Source organism: Podarcis melisellensis, assembly GCF_964234715.1.
Source record: "Podarcis melisellensis genome assembly, chromosome: 12".
NCBI classification, from domain to species: domain Eukaryota; kingdom Metazoa; phylum Chordata; class Lepidosauria; order Squamata; family Lacertidae; genus Podarcis; species Podarcis melisellensis.
Window position 1 is genome coordinate 41,802,126 of NC_138544.1, and position 16,153 is coordinate 41,818,278.

Genomic DNA, 16,153 nt, shown 5'->3' on the forward strand with positions numbered 1-16,153 from the left:
ACTCCCACCACATATGATAGAATGTACCTTCTTTTTCTTTACATTTCCAACACTTATTGCATGTTTTGTACATTTTAGCCAGTTTAACTGGCATTATATACCATCTGTAAACCATTTTCATTACATTTTCTTTCAACGCAGTACATGCCGTAAATTTTAGCCTTTCATTCCATAATTTCATCCAATCGTCATATTGTATATTATAACCAAAATCTCTTGCCCAATGTATCATTACTGATTTTACCTCTTCATCTTTTGTATGCCACTCCAGCAACATTTTATACATTTTAGACAGATTTTTATATTCATTATTCAATACCTCCGCTTGAAATTTTGATTCTTTACCTTCATACCCACACATTCTACAATCTTTTTTAAACATTTCATTAATCTGATAGTAATGTAACCAGTCATGAACAAATTCTTTCACCTCTTCATAAGTTTTCATTTTCCATTTCCCCCCCTCTCTTATTACCAATTCTCCATATGTTATCCACCTCCCCCTCATATTGATTTTTTTCATGCTCATCACTTCTAATGGTGAAATCCAGTGGGGGAGTCTAGGTTCCAACAAATTTTTGTACCTCTCCCACACCTCTATCAATGATCTTCGAAAGATGTGGTTTTCGAAACCTTTGTGAATTTTTTTCTTTTCAGCCTCCCAGGCATCTTCCCGCTTGGTGTTTCGTCCCCGTTTACTCCCTTTCCAATGCAATGACCTGCCAGGTATTTTGTAATGGATAAGTCCATGGCAGAACTACTCAGTGAATTAAAAGCCTGTAAATAATAGAGACCAGATGCAGAATGAAGGCTCTCAAATTTATGTAGTAATCTGTTGAAATATGCTGACAGAGCTGACCAGTAAGATAAACCATCTCTTACAGGTCAGGCTACTGCCAGGTAAACGGTTAGGGCTGCCTCTGAAGACGGTTCGGAAACTTCAGCTAGTGCCAGGTTGCTCACTGGAAGACAGTTTGAACATATTACACCAATCCTGGTCTGACTGCACTGGCTACCAATTAGTTTCTGGGCCTAATTCAAAGTGCTGGTTTTGACCTATAAAGCCTTAAATGGCTCAGGGCCACAATACCTCAAGGACCGCCTCTTTCCATATGTACCCATCATCTTCTGAGGCCTTTCTTTATGTGCCGCCTCCTCGAGAGGCCCGGAGGGTGGCAACATGAGAACGGGCCTTCTCTGCAGTGGCTCCCCATCTGTGGAATGCTCTCCCCAGGGAAGTTCTCCTGGCGCCTTCATTACACACCTTTACGCACCAGGCGAACTTCCTTTGTGGAGACCTATCTTCTCCCATCAAACTAATTGAAGGACCACTTCTGCCCAAAGAACCTGTCCCATATTCTGCAGTCATAACTGGGGGCCCTGCTCCATGTACCCTCCCCACCATCTTCAGGAGAAAAGTGTGTGGAGACCAGAGATAGGACTTTGTCAGCTGTGGCACCCAGGCTCTGGCCTGTACTCCCATTCCCTTCCATCTCTTTCCAGAACCAAAACTTGATCGGATTGAATTTGGGGTTGAGGATAGCCACTTAGGTTTTTCATATTTGTTTAATTGAGTAATTATTTGTTGACTTCAGAGGCATTTTAATGTGTTTTATTCCTCCCCTGCAAACCTCCATGCTACCTTTGCTCCTGAAGAAGAGACAGTGGTTTGGGAAGGAGCTACAGTGCGGTTCCTCCAATGTTACTTTGAGCTCACGATGTAACTATAATTTTTTCTGACCAGGGCAGGAAAGCATTGCCCTGCAATGGCTCCTGGGCTGCTAGAAGTGCCCTGCGCCTTGTGCTTCATCAGCACAGATACCATCAACTCTTTTGATCTCCTTTGTGGTTGTTTGCAGAATGTCTCAGGTACACCAGATCATAGCCAATAATAAAGAGAATGGAGGGCAGGTGTGAAATTGAACTACTTGTCTGTGCAAATGTTACCTGCAGTGACACTGGAAGTGATAACAGTCCCTCCAGCAGTAACAAAAGTAGGAGGCCCATTAAAGTTTTGGTGGCATTACGGGATGGCTCCAGAGGCCCCTTGGGAGGGCAGCATTTTGGAGCTATCTCCCCCCCAAAAAAAAAAATCTCCCCTGGGGGCTCCTTGAGTTGATTGCACTTGCTTCCTTTCAGATAATATAATTAACCCCCAACACCTATGCAGCGAAGACTGCTTCTAGGAATCTGGAAGGGGGCTGTTTAACACCTCCTCTTCCACAGTGGCCCAGTTCTACTCTGTGGGTGCATTTAGATTCTTTAAAACATTCAGGAAAGGAAAGCTGACTGCACTTCTCCTGCTATCTTGTCTAATTGTGTCCTAAGGATGCCACCTATGATCGGAGCTTCCTGTTTCGCATCTTACCTCTGCCGAAAACTCCCTGTTGCCTTAGATGAGTCACCATTTCTTGGTGCCGTCTGCAGCATGAGGGTGAACATTCTAGTTGTAAGAATTCATTAGTGCTTCGAACACTTAAAATAAGGGGGGGGCTATCGGTTTTGACCACGGATGGTTGTGTGCTCCTGTTATTGAGATCTGACTGTCTCAAGAGACAATGGAGAAGTGGGCAATTTACCACCATCAGGAGCAACGCCTCAACGCCTTCCACATTCCCAGCATGTTCACACTCCTGTCTACACTGGTTTTGCACTAGGGTTTTACATTTCTGCTTGTGCAAGGTGCATATCTGATTTATGGCAAGGCATCCTACCCACTGCAACCTCTCATGCCCCTAAGAAGAGGTGTTCTTGTGGCTTGGGGGATTCTTTGTAGGGCATATAGCAAAGATGCTGCAACACAAAGGGGAAATTGATGAAAATCGGATGCTTAGCCTTGTGCTAATAGTACAAGCTTATATTAATAAGGGCTACTACGGAAGGGCTCAGAGAATTTCCTAACCTCAAATTTACTCCAAGTTAGTTTCTAAAAGGTGTTCTTTCTCTCCCCCCCCCCCCAAAAAAAATACAGCTTGTCTCATAGAAGCTGCAGCCCTTTCACGCACCAAAGCTGTAGACATTCTCAACCGTCTCTTCCTTTGGGAGTGGGTGGAGCAGAAGACAGGAGTGTGGTCATATTTTATCCAGGCAGGATGATGGAAGAGAAAGCAATTGCTGAGCCTGTGTGGAGCTTTTCGCCACCTCCGCTCCTGCGTTCCTGAAACTTGACACCTCCACTAAATTTGTTTTGTTTTGCTTTGTTCCAAAGCGCTCAGACTTCAGATGAAGGTGTCTTGACATTCACATTCATTATGTGAATGAACTGTGAAAAGAAAAGAAAAAAAGCCCGGCTAAACTCTTCTTTGTGATATTAATCCACAGCTGCGTTTTGGAATAAAACTGCTGCCATTCTTTCCCTCTGATCAGAAGCCCACAGATCATCCCACACAGCCTCCGGGGCTAACTTCAGAGGGGTGGGTGGGAAGTAGCCACTTTGCGTTGAAAAATGGGATTCCAAGTCAGTCCTTCCCAACTTGCAATTCTCCGATAGGCCACAGAGTCCTCAATGGGGGAGAAAGGCACAGTAATGTTCCCATCATTTAACACAGTAGAATCATATCCTGGGAACCAGATTGGCTTCATTTAACACCGGCTGGAGGACGTCTGTAAATAAAAGCTTCAGTTTCCTTCATGTGGCAAAGAATCATTCGCTTTGGGGCAGATGTGGTTGGGAACTTGTTTTACCCTGTTATATTCTTGGCTTTCCGTGCCAGCAATTTAAATGTGAGCACCGAAGGTTGTTTGAGACAGCGCAAGCTGTGGTAATTATTCCGTTTCTCAGTTTATCGCTCCTCATAGCAGATGTCTCTTGGGATGGAGTTGCTGCAGAGGAAATAAAGAGACGGAAGATAGAAAAATAGTTGGGAAAGCGGATGGAAGCAGGTAACTTTATCTCAGTGGAGCAGGGCATCCTGAGATTGTCTGAATTGGAAGAGACCTGTGCGAATCAGGCATACTAATTCACACCTGTAGAGGTCCAGGCAGAAACCTGCATACTGGCTCCCAAGAAACCTCTGCCGAAACTGAAGTGTGTGAAATATTTTGACAGCCCCAACCCTACATGCCTTAGGCCCACTACAGTTTAATCCACACGAACCTGACCCCTTTGTGCAGGAGAAACTAAGAGGCACCATGCTATGGCGCTTGCCCCTCCAGGTGACCTGAGCAGGTGAGCCTAACCACACACACTACTGCAGCGGCTCCATTCAAGGCCTAGTCATAGTTTATCACATCACATTCCCAGTAAACCGTGGTACTGCTGACCTATGGGAAGCTGATTTATAATATAAATGAATATACTGCTTTTCTACTATTGTAGCCTGGGCAGCTTATATATAAAAAAAGGTAAAGGTAAAGAACCCCTGACCGTTAAGTCCAGTTGCAGACAACTCTGGGGTTGCGGTGCTCATCTCGTTTTGCAGGCTGAGGGAGCTGGCGTTTGCCAACAGACAGTTTTTCTGGGTCATGTGGCCAGCATGACTAAGCCGCTTCTGGAGCAATGGAACACCGAAACCAGAGCAGCGCACAGAAACGCCATTTACCTTCCCACCAGAATGCTACCTATTTATCTACTTGCACTGTTTGGCGTGCTTTCGAACTGCTAGGTTGGCAGGAGCTGGGACCGAGCAATGGGAGCTCACTCCATCGCGGGGATTCAAACTGCCAACCTTCTGATCAGCAAGCCCAAGAGGCTTGGTGGTTTAGGCACTGTGGTTTAGACCACAGTGCCACCCGCATCCCGGGCAGCTTATAGCAAAAGGATAAAACACTATGATGTTGCCATATACAAATGTCACATTTTGTTATACTGTAATCAGCACCATGGAAGCCAGTGGTGGTGAAGTTAAAAGATGTTACACATTAAAATCTAGCAGTTGTCAAGCTAAAATATGTTATACATCAAAAGCCCTTTGGGGTGAATGTATATCCCATTTCTGACAGAAAAGGCACAGGTAATGCTATCCAGGTACTTTTAAAAGTTCTGTCCATGGAGGGAGGGTGCAGGTCACATGTGACAGTCTCCTCCATTCACAGTCTTTCCACATTAAGAGGGAAGGTCTGAAAGGACCGAACTCAGTCTCCCCTGCAAAGAGCAAGTAATGCTGTAGTGACCAGAGTGTCAGGCTAGGGTCTGGGAAACCAGGGTTCAAATCCCCACACTGCCATGAAGCTCACTGTGTGACCTTGAGCCAGTCACAGTTTCTCAGCCTAATAATAATAATAATAATAATAATAATAATAATAATAATAATTTATTTGTGCCCCACTCATCTGACTCAGCCACTCTAGGCAGCTTCCATCATTTATAAAAAGCATAATAAAACATTAAAGATTAAAAAACCAACCTCACAGGGTTGTTGTGAGGATAAAATTGAGTGGGGGTGGAGTATGTGCGTCACTTTGAGAGCCTCAGAGAAGCTGGACAAAATTGTAATGATAAATAAATAATAAATAAATTGGGAAGCTGCCCAGAGTGGCTGAGTCAGATGAGTGGGGCACAAATAAATTATTATTATTATTATTATTATTAGGCTGAGAAACTGTGACTGGCTCAAGGTTCCCAGTCACAGAACATTTTCAGAACACTGAATCAAAACTTTATAAACCGCATTCAATTTCATCCCTAAAAATGAGTTCAAGCACCATAACAGCATGTAAAACCCAGAAATCGGTCCCAATGGCATTTTTTTTTAAAGGACTTCACCTGGTTTCAAAAGGCTCTTAGGTTAGGCACCAGGTGAGCCTTTGCGGGAAGGGAATCCCATAATCAGAGCAGCAGCAGCAGAGAGGCCCTCTTCTTCATCGCTGAAAGCTTACACTTCTGAGAAGCCAGCCGTACTAGAAATGCAGCAGGACTGACAGGCTTCATCTTTATTGCACTTTACTGCATCTCTTTCATTGCTGCGCTGCCTGGATGCTGTTCAAAGTGGAAGCTAGTTTAAGATGCTGAAAAACCAAAACAAAAAAGCAGAACCCCAAAGACACACCACCTGCCTTAGATGTACAAAACAGCCAAATGCACAATTGTTTCTCGACTTTGGACACACTTCTCCCACCCACCTGCTCACTTATATCAGAAGAGATGGAAAGGGAAGTATATTAATTTGGGGAGGGAAGATGTGCGAGGACAAAGGTGGGCGTAAGTTGAAAGCAGTGGAAACAAGCCGGGAGGGGAGGGGGGGAGAATAGCAGAGAGAAAGTGCAGCAGCAGCAGAGAAAGAGAGTGAGAGAGCCGGAAAGCAAGCCAAGAACGAGGAGCCCCTGGGCTCTGAAGAGCATATGATGTATGTTTATTCTTACCACAAACCAGAAGTATGTTCCCGTTTGAAATGGTTGAATCCACAGCTGTTTTAAAATCCCTCGGTACTTCTGAGACAAATGATCCAAGTCAGACTGTGCTAACAGGGTCAGCTTTAGAGCCAAGAGAGAACTGTGACTGATGCCGAATCATGGCAATTCCATCCCTTTTCGCATCAATCACTGCTCAGTGGAAATCCTGGGGGACTGTCAGGCTCTCATACAATGCTGTTTACATTAGAAGATGATGTAAAGCTCCACCTGAGATCCTCCACGGCTGCTGCCGGATTATAATCCAGGCTAGCCAGACAGGCATAGGCTGTTATTGTTCCAGCTGTGGGAGAGGGCTGGAAGGCACTGGGGAGCAGCTTCCTCAACCCACAGTTGCAAAGGGACAAGCGGCGATGCCCTGTAAAACTGACTCACTGTGTCATGTCTGCGGGGCAAATATTATCTCTCCATTCCAGTTACTATGAATGAAGAACCTTGGGGAAGGGGATATTGTGTGCCCCAAACGGTCCCTGCAGTAGCTGCTCCTGATGTTGCTGTAATTGCTAAAAGAGCTTGAATGCATTTCTTCACAGCAGCCATCTTAATTCGCTTCCAAAGAGATTTACCGTTGGTAAAATATTATTTTTACTCTTTGATTCATGCCCTAAGGTGATAAACTTGCCCTAAACGCCAAAGTTAATCTATCACGGGTGTTTTATTTTTCTTTACCCTTTTTCTCTCTCTCTTGCTCTCGCCTGCTTTGATGACAGTCTCCGCTAGGAAAGCAATTAAGGATCTCCAAACACTGTGCAATTGCGAGATAAAATTGGAGTGTAAAACAAGAACAAACAAAAAAAGTAATTCTACTGTATAGTGGATATCTTAGATCATGGGTAGGTAAACTAAGGCCCGGGGGCCAAATCAGGCCAAATCGCCTTCTAAATCCGGCCCGCGGACGGGCCAGGAATCAGCTGTTTTTACATGAGTAGAATGTTTACTTTTATTTAAAACGCATCTTTGGGTTATTTGTGGGGCATAGGAATTCGTTCATATTTTTTTTCAAAATATAGTCCCCCGCTCCCCAAGGTCTGAGGGACAGTGGACCAGCCCCCTGCTGAAAAAGTTTGCTGACCCCTGTCTTAGATATTAAAGGAAAGCCAGCCACATCTTGATCGACAGACTTCAAAGATCGCATAATCTAAGATAGTCCTAAATACCTGAATAGCAGAGCTGCCCTATACTTTCCACAGTAATTTTAATTCACTTGACAAAGTTTGGCGTGTGGCCCTCAGAAGATTGCCAGGCAAGGAATGTGGCCTGTGGGCTGAAAAAGTTTTTCTAACCCTGAGCTACGTGGTCAAAAAGTCTGGCCTAGTATATTTCCTATGTTTCTCAGATTACTATTTCATCATGCAAAAGGACTGTGGGGAATGGCCTTGCCTAGTCATTTTAGAAATCACAGGATTAATTAATGTCTGCAGCTTCCCAAGACCATTTTACTGCACAGTTTTCAGGTGCAGAAGCACCACAATAGCAATCAAAGCACACCCAGACTTTGCAAGTATTTTCTTCCTTTTTCACTTGTAAACATCCAGGAAAAACACACTGAGATGCTGAATTGCCTTAATTGCCCAGCAGTGGCAGAAGGTGAGTTGGCAGTGTTATCTTCAACCCACACAGACTGATTCCTCACCTCGCCATATGTCTGCTCAGACATTTGCTTGTCACCTGAACAAACTGCAGAGCAGCTTGGAAACTTCATGAAAGCAGCACTCCGTTTGCTAGAGATGTAATTAAAATGCCTCCCCACCCCGCCAGCCAGCTCCTGCTGAAGAATCCAAGAATATGGTTTTGTTGTTGCTGTTGCAACCCTTGCTTTTCCCTCCTGACTTTTTATCTGTTAGGATCTTTAATCTATTAAACAGACACTAAACAATATCCACTGTGATTCTTCAAGAAGTATTGTAGGAAACTGATGGGCATGTCTGCATTCTTGTGGGAAAAACCCTGCTAAATCAAATCAGGAGTGAGCAACCTCAGCTTAATTCCATGCAGCCCATGGCCTACTTTCATGTAGGCAAAAATGTGGGGAAAGGGGTTGTACCATCTATTTTTGGCACTGGCTCTATCCACTTTTGCCTCTGGAGTAAAGATCTTTTAAGCATTTGAAAAATCTGTTAGGAGAATTCATGTATCTTTTCATTAGCTGTCTCTAGGTCCATAGGCAAGTCCATTACAATGTCCCACAGCCAGAGTATGTAACTGCTTGCAATATTATTGGTTTTTTCCCATCACTCTGTTTTCGGTAACAATCAGAATGGATCAGTCATTTCTCAGTATTATCCAGTGACTACGCTGCATCTAACGGCAAATGTTGCCTACTTTAGCAATTGGCATTATAATATCCATATTACACTGTTCTGTGTTATGTATCTCTTCTTGAACCAGTTAGTTCCAGAAACAAGGAGAACAGCTAACCCTTTTCAGTTTTTGGGTAAACTCAATGAACAAGGATACATTAAAAAATTGCACAAAAAATTGCGGGTGTTATATGATTGCCAGCTGTGTGTTGTGTAAATCTGTTCAGATGAAATTGAATGGCACTGACTATAATAGATGGTTGGATTTGGGATTAGGCCAATGGAAAAGAGGAAGTTGTTCTTTACCAGCTGATACACTTTTTCATTTATAGTGTAATGGATGATTCCAATTACCCCTGTTTAGAGTGGCCAAATAAGGCTTAAGTACGAATACAGTCACTCAGTCTGGAATTACATACAATATTCAACAACATATATTGCTTGTTCCATCTATGTATAGTAGGTGCCAGCCATTTCTCAACTTGGATTCTGTTTCACAGAACAGGGCTGGTCATGCTCTGAGTTACTGTGGTGCAGGAATTTAATATTTTGAGGACTTGAAGGAGAAACTCTTCTGCTTGAAGGAGAAACAGAAAGCAAGGAGGCAAGGAAATAAAAATAAAACATTGTGTTGATGATGGGTGGGTAGCACAAGGAAAGAAACCTGTTTTCTGATATTCAGACTGCATAGAATTCTAAGAAATTCCATCAGATATTTTGAATTCCCCCCTCCCTCCCTCTTTCCCTGTGTCCTGTTCATTCATGAGCTGTGATATATAGGAGCTCTTTCACTCCTTAATCCACTCCTTAAACCTGGTAGCGTCCCACTTTCGCAGTATGATCCATTTGCCTATGAAGGTGACCCTGCAGCACCAGGCTCTATGTTCTTCAGACATGCCTGCATTTTGATGCCATGATGATGCACAACAGCCTGGAGAAACTGAACAGTATTTGTTTAGGATCATATTGATTCTTATAATTTTCAGAAGATCTGCCACTAAAATACAAGAAGCAGAGCGACAAAAGTCCAACTCTAGGTTTTAAAACATTAAAATATAGTCTAGGGTTTTTTTTTTGAAAGCCTTTTTTACAGTAGATACATGTGGCATGTTAAATAATGATCTCAGTTGAACTATACCCCTGTGTAGAAATTATCTGAATCGATACACTTTTGTTTCCCATAGCTGTGCAAAACTTCCTGATCCTTGCCCTTTTACCAAAATAAAAAAGGGGAGGGGAGAATTTCAGGTGTTACTGTCTTGTAGGAGGAGAATCATTTTAAGTCAGCCTAATATTTGATCATACGTAAACACTGTGAGCTGCTAGGTCTGTGCTGAAGTTTAGGGTTTCTATTTTGTTTTGTTTTGTTTAAAAATAAATAAAATAAACATTTTCTCCTTGAATGTGAGCGCATCTCATTCTGGGCAATGCAGGGGCCTGTGAGGGCGTTCAAGTGTTTAACTGGGCCCACCCTAAATTAGAACATCAAGACAAAAGCAGACATCTGAATATGAACAGGCTCTTTTCAGCACCTCCTCTCAGCAAACTGAATAGTATATAAAAGGGGCCTGAGGGGAGTTTGGAGTCCATTATTTATCTATCCCCAGGGGCCCTTCCCCCATTCGGTGGTTCTATACACTGGGCCAGATTGGGCTTTTAAATCTCAGACTGCGGGAGGGCAGAGCCGCACTACGGCAAGAGGAGAGCCAGGAGCAGTTCTGCTTCCAAAAGCGTTTTATAGGCCGAAGCCGCTTGCATGGCCTTTTCTACAACCCATTGTGAATGGGGCCCAGGCCATAAGGCTTCGGCACTGCTGCTTGGCTACCCCCATCGCCTTGGCAACAGGCCTTTGGAGTAAACCTTTTGTAGGACTGTCCTCTATCTGAAGGCCTTGTCCTTTGGAAAGGCTGCTCAGTCCAAGCCTGGTTCCAAGACAGACAACCCGAAGAAGGTATAGCAGGAGAGGCCCATGAATGTGTGAATCTGGACAGCAGACTGAGCAGGCACACGAGTCACCCGGCCACAGGCTTCTCCGCTGTGATGGAATGCACTCAGTTTCTTTTTAAATGTCTACTTTTGCACCTATGTTTCTGAACTAGCAGGTGCAGATTTTATTTAAATGCATTGCCTCCTTGTAATGTAGAATTGTCTATTAAGGATATAACACTCGGGCGGGGAATGTGTTTAGAGGCCACAGTGGTTATGGTGGTCAGGCTTCATTGCAGGGCCGATCCTGTACAAGTTGCCACTCACTGATCCAAACACATTCGGATGAGCATTGTGGTCAGCCAGCTGCTTCACTCACTCAAATGCACACCTGCACTCACACCACTTTTGCAGCAACAATGGGAAATTTAAAAGAAAAGGAATAATACACGGTGCTTTTTTATTCTCAGGAGACTTATGTCCAGCCTTCTGTTGGTTTTATACGAGCTTACAGGCATGGCTTTCCCCAAAGAATCCTAGGAAATGTCGTTTAGTGGGAATGCTGAGATTCCTAGTCCCCCTGAATTCATCTTAAAAACTACATTTCCCAGAGTTCCCTGAGAAGAGGAAATTGTTTGTAAACCACTTTTTGTATAGAGATGTCCTGGTGTTATTGGTTATTCTTCTCCACACCTGAGGGCCTCCAGATGTTTTGGGCTACAACTCAGACCCAGCCAGGCTGCTGTAGTGCAATAGTCACAATCTCAATGAAGGACAGCAGCATGTGGAGAATATGAAATGCAGTCTCTAACCCTGCAGTGTTCTTGCAAACAAGTACTCAGGCAACAAGATGTATCCTGAACTCTGGTGTGCCAGCAGATAAGAGACACAGTCCCAAGGGCAAAGCAGCCAAGCCATAGTTCATCAACAGAGAAAGCTGAGTAGACGTAGAATTGTTGCCTTGCTTCCTTTTTATCCTTTCCAATCTTGATTGCTGCACCTGAGTTTGCTCCAGCTGAGTAGCTGTGTCTCTCCTCCTAATGAAACATGTGATTCTCACCTGCCCCGAGTTTAATCCCAGAACTAACAGGGCCCATGATCTCCACCTACTCCAGTAGTGAGCTAGGCTTTTTTCCCTTGCCTGAGTTAGTCTCCTGGAGTGTGCTTCCTGCTGTCCCTGGTGCATCAGAGCTAGCTGTGCCTGTGAAGATGGGGTCACCTCTGATTCTGGTGAGGTGTCCCCCTTTCCTGGCTCCCCTGAACTGTCAGCTGCCCCTGCAATGTCCTCTGATGTTTGGTGAGTACCTCCTAAGTCCCCAACCTCCCCTTCCCCATCTTCAGCTTGTCTCAGTCTATACCAGTCCTGGCTACACCCCGCGCCAGGATCCCGTTCCCCTTCCTCGGTGTCCTGCCAGTTCAAAGTGTCCTGCCATTTTAAAGTGCATCTGTGAAAACTGAAATAATGGTTTGTGTGATTGTGGCCTCTGTTCCCATATGTTCTCATAAGGTCACTTTGAAAATCTTTGCACTGGGAAACAAAAGAAGGAACCAACTGAACTCTGCTGCCATTTTGGATCCCTATTGGCCAGGAATATAAACACAGAAAACAGAAACTAAAAGACTGGGAATCAGTTGGGCTGGCCCCCAATTTTTGAACATTAGCATTACTTCTGGATTCTCTCCATACTGAGCTTTAGGGAAATATGCAACACTCAGCATTTTTGTGTGTTATATTCAGTGCTTTTTTTCTAAAAAAAAATGTTTAGGGGTACTCTCATTTTGACTCAAGAAAATCACCATTTTATACTTCAAATCAGGAAAAATAAATACAGTAAATGGACAAAAGTACAAAGAACATGCATTACTCATATTGCAATAGTGCCCCTCAGTGAGGCCAAACTTTCATTAGTAAAACACCACACATCCACACTGCTTCACAAATTAAACACTCGCTTCCATCTGAGACTCTGAAAACACCATGACAGGAAATTAGGCCGCCATCAGGGGTAGCAACAGAACTGACGATTCACCATGCTATTCAATGAAAATGACAATTCACCATGCGAGAGAAGAAACTAAAACTTTTTTTAAAATGTAATTTCTTCTCCCGTTAGATTCACAAAATGTTTAGGGGTATGAGTACTGCTGCATCCCCCCAGAAAAAAAGCACCGGTTCTATTCACTTTTACATGTCCAGTCTTTGGGAAGCTGTCAAGCTGGACACTTCAAACTTTGAAATGCTGTATCTGTGATTGTCGGGATACTATTTCAAACTTACTGAAGTAATGTTAAGCTGACGTCAAGAACCGGTTTGGTTTGTTTATTAAATATAGTCTATTTTAGGAACTTGGTTAGGGTTTTTCTGCACTATTTGAATTCAGTAGGGAGGCTAGGTGGGAGTTCATTTTAAGCTGGGTTGGCGTGATCTTCAAACCTTCCTTCTTCCTACCCACCTTGTGCTGCTCACCATTTGAATGGGTTCTTTTTTTCCTAGAACTCACAAATGGATATGGGAGGCAAAATGAAACTGCCTAGCAGCAGCATCGATAACATTCCTCCTATTTATTGCGATTATTTATATCCACTCTTTCAGGACGCTAATCTTTCCAAGGTGCCTTATAAGAAACATAAAAAAGACTTTAATGAAATCACAGTAGTAATATTAAACTATCACAATTCTTTCCATAGAATCCTTTCCATAGAGCACATGGTGGTAGAAAGTGCAGAGAGGGCAGGGAAGAGACAGTTGAGCTAGAGAAGGCCATGATTTTCCCCGCCAGCTTTCCTTGTTTCTCTCCTAGAATCATTCCCAGAAGATAGCTGGTGGAAATTTGCCCAGGGTGTGAGTCTGTGAGGAGAGGAACATCCAGCTGGAGCTGGCTCTGAGATGGCCTTCATCTGCCTCCCTCAGACATTTATGTGGCACCTCCAAAGTTCACTGGGAACTCACTCTTAAGAGTCCATTCACACAGCACAGCAATCATTGCGAAGGAACTGTAGAACCTGCAGATTGGGTTCCCAGTTTATGTTGAACCTGCTCTGTGTACCTGCTATGATACAGAAGATTCAGATTCTGGAGGACTGACACAAATAGCTGAAAAACGGATGTTCACAATGGTTTACATAAACAATGCCTGGCATTAGATTCGTACAGCCAGCCGATAGATCTACTCTTTTCTAGCAGCTAATACCCACTTAGGTGGTCTTCTGAATAGACCCTAATTCAAGTGTAGCTTGAAAGCCTGTTTACACAGATCATCACATGTCTGCAGAAAAGTAGGACAGACTTGGTTATTAATCTGCAGTTTTAAGTAATTCACCAACAAGTTAAACATTCTTCAGGTACCCAGCTCAAGTGATAACAGTTGAATAGTTTTCTGCGTATTAAGTAGGCTTAGATATAAGCCCCTTAGACCTTTTTTTTCTAATTAGCAGTGACAGGTATAGCTGAGATGTTTCAGGTATGCATATTCAGCAAGTGAGTTATATTATAAATCCAGATTTTGGAATATTTACATGTTAACGTCATAAAAGCTTATCTCCAAAGCCCTAAGCACTAGACATCGGCTGTTAGTATCCATGTTGTTTGGCACCTGAAGGATCATTCAAACTTAGTTGTTTCTGTGGGAGATCTGCAACCACAGGAATATTAATATGTAGTGATGTGTTAGTATATGCTGTATCCATGTGTGTGTGTGTGTATAGAACAACAATGCAATAATTATGGTAACTCTAAACAAATATTGTTTCCCTTCCTGCTTACCTTCCCAGAACTCCTTAACTGCAAGCTTCCCCAAATTTGATGTCTATATTCCAAGTGAATATATATTTGGAAAACTGTAAACCTTCTGTACACAACTTCAGCTGAGCTGAAGGCACCTGAGATTTCTCTGCTTCTGTTACTTATATTTTCTTAGGCAGTAGTATTGTCTCTGCAAAATTGCATAGCATAGTAAAGAGGTGTGTACTCACCAACCAATGAAAAGTTAGCAGGATTGGCGATGGGTCCTCCCAGTGGCAAGGTGCTGCTGCATAGAAGGTTCTTTCACATGCCACCACTCATCAAACTTCACCTCGTGTTGGGACCACAATAAGGGCCTGCCCTGCAGATGAATTGTTCCTTTGGATATTTTGGTCCCAATACATTTAGGGCTTTATATGTTAGAACAGGGTGGCAGGTGGTGCTGTGGTCTAAACCACTGAGCCTAGGGCTTGCTGATCAGAAGGTCGGTGGTTCAAATCCCTGCGACGGGGTGAGCTCCCATTGCTCAGTCCTAGCTCCTGCCAACCTAGCAGTTCGAAACATGTCAAAGTGCAAGTATATAAATAGGTACCATTCCAGTGGGAAGGTAAACGGTGTTTCCGTATGCTGTTCTGGTTTCACCAGAAGCGGCTTAGTCATGCTGGCCAGATGACTCGGAAAAACTGTCTGCGGACAAATGTCGGCTCCCTCGGCCAGTAAACGAGATGAGCGCCACAACCCCAGAGTCGTTCATGACCGGACTTTACTGTCAGGGGTCCTTTACCTTTACCTTTTATGTTAGCACAGGGGTCACCAACCTAAGGCCCATGGGTCGGAAGCAGCCCGTGGAGGTCATTTAACCAGCTCACCAGCTGCCCCCGAACTGAGGTGCCCGCTCGCGCACTGCGCTAAACCAGCGCAGTGCAATGCAGGGACTCGCTTCCACAGTGCCAGAAATCGCGTCTGTGCATGTGCAGATGCTGGGAATCACGTCTGCGCAGACACAGACGCCAAAAATTGCGGGCGCGCACACAATCCAGCCCACGGAGGGATCTCTGTGGGACCGATCCAGCCCAGGCAAGATAAACCTTGCCGATCCCTGTGTTAGCATAAGCAATTTGAATTGGGCTTGAGAATGAATCATTAATCAGTGCAGATCCTTCAAAAGTGGTGTGATATGAGTCTGGTCAAGAGAACCCATGCTAGTTGCTATACTTAATCCCTAGAGAGTTCCAGGACCTGGTTTTGGTGAATCATACTGCTCCAAAATGCAGTATACACATAAGTGAATAAGGGGGTACAAAACAGTCACATTGGCTTCAAAAGAGGAAAATTATAAAGATAAAAAATAAGGGGACTATGAAAAAGGAAGCTGAAAGTCAAGGGTGCCAGTTCTCTCCAGAAAGCTTGATTTATTCAAACTTCCATAATATTTACATATTTCTCAGATCAGGAAAGGTCCAAGATGCTGACAATCAGATGTAAGAAATTTATTACTAAGAATAATGTGATTTCATTAAAGCTTTTTCATAATATAATCAGATAAAATAAACGAATCTAAATAAAAACAAAAAGAGAAAAAAGGTAATTTGGAAAAAAGATTTATTTAAGAAATTTTATAAACTGCAGTCAAAAACTCTAAGCAGTGTACATAAAACAGTAAAATAATTATCAATAATATACAGATAAAATCAGCAAAATTTAGAAAAAATTATACATAACTAAATTATATGCCCAGATAGGGTTGCTAATATCTACAGCTATAGCTAAAGTATATATTAGTAGGCACCTAAAACAATATAGCAAAGGTGCCTGCTAATAGTCAGCATTCTGTGCT

At 43.4% G+C, this 16,153-nt stretch overlaps 1 long non-coding RNA gene across 1 annotated transcript; it reads right to left on the reverse strand.

Annotated features, from left to right (window-relative positions):
• Positions 1–769: 769 nt before the first annotated feature.
• LOC309353427 lies at positions 770–10,519 on the reverse strand. The gene is made up of 3 exons (XR_014161839.1): positions 9,787–10,519; positions 5,705–5,917; positions 770–3,822 (listed from the first exon to the last, which is right to left on the reverse strand). It is a non-coding gene; the product is annotated as an uncharacterized lncRNA (long non-coding RNA).
• Between the last annotated feature and the right edge of the window lie 5,634 nt (positions 10,520–16,153).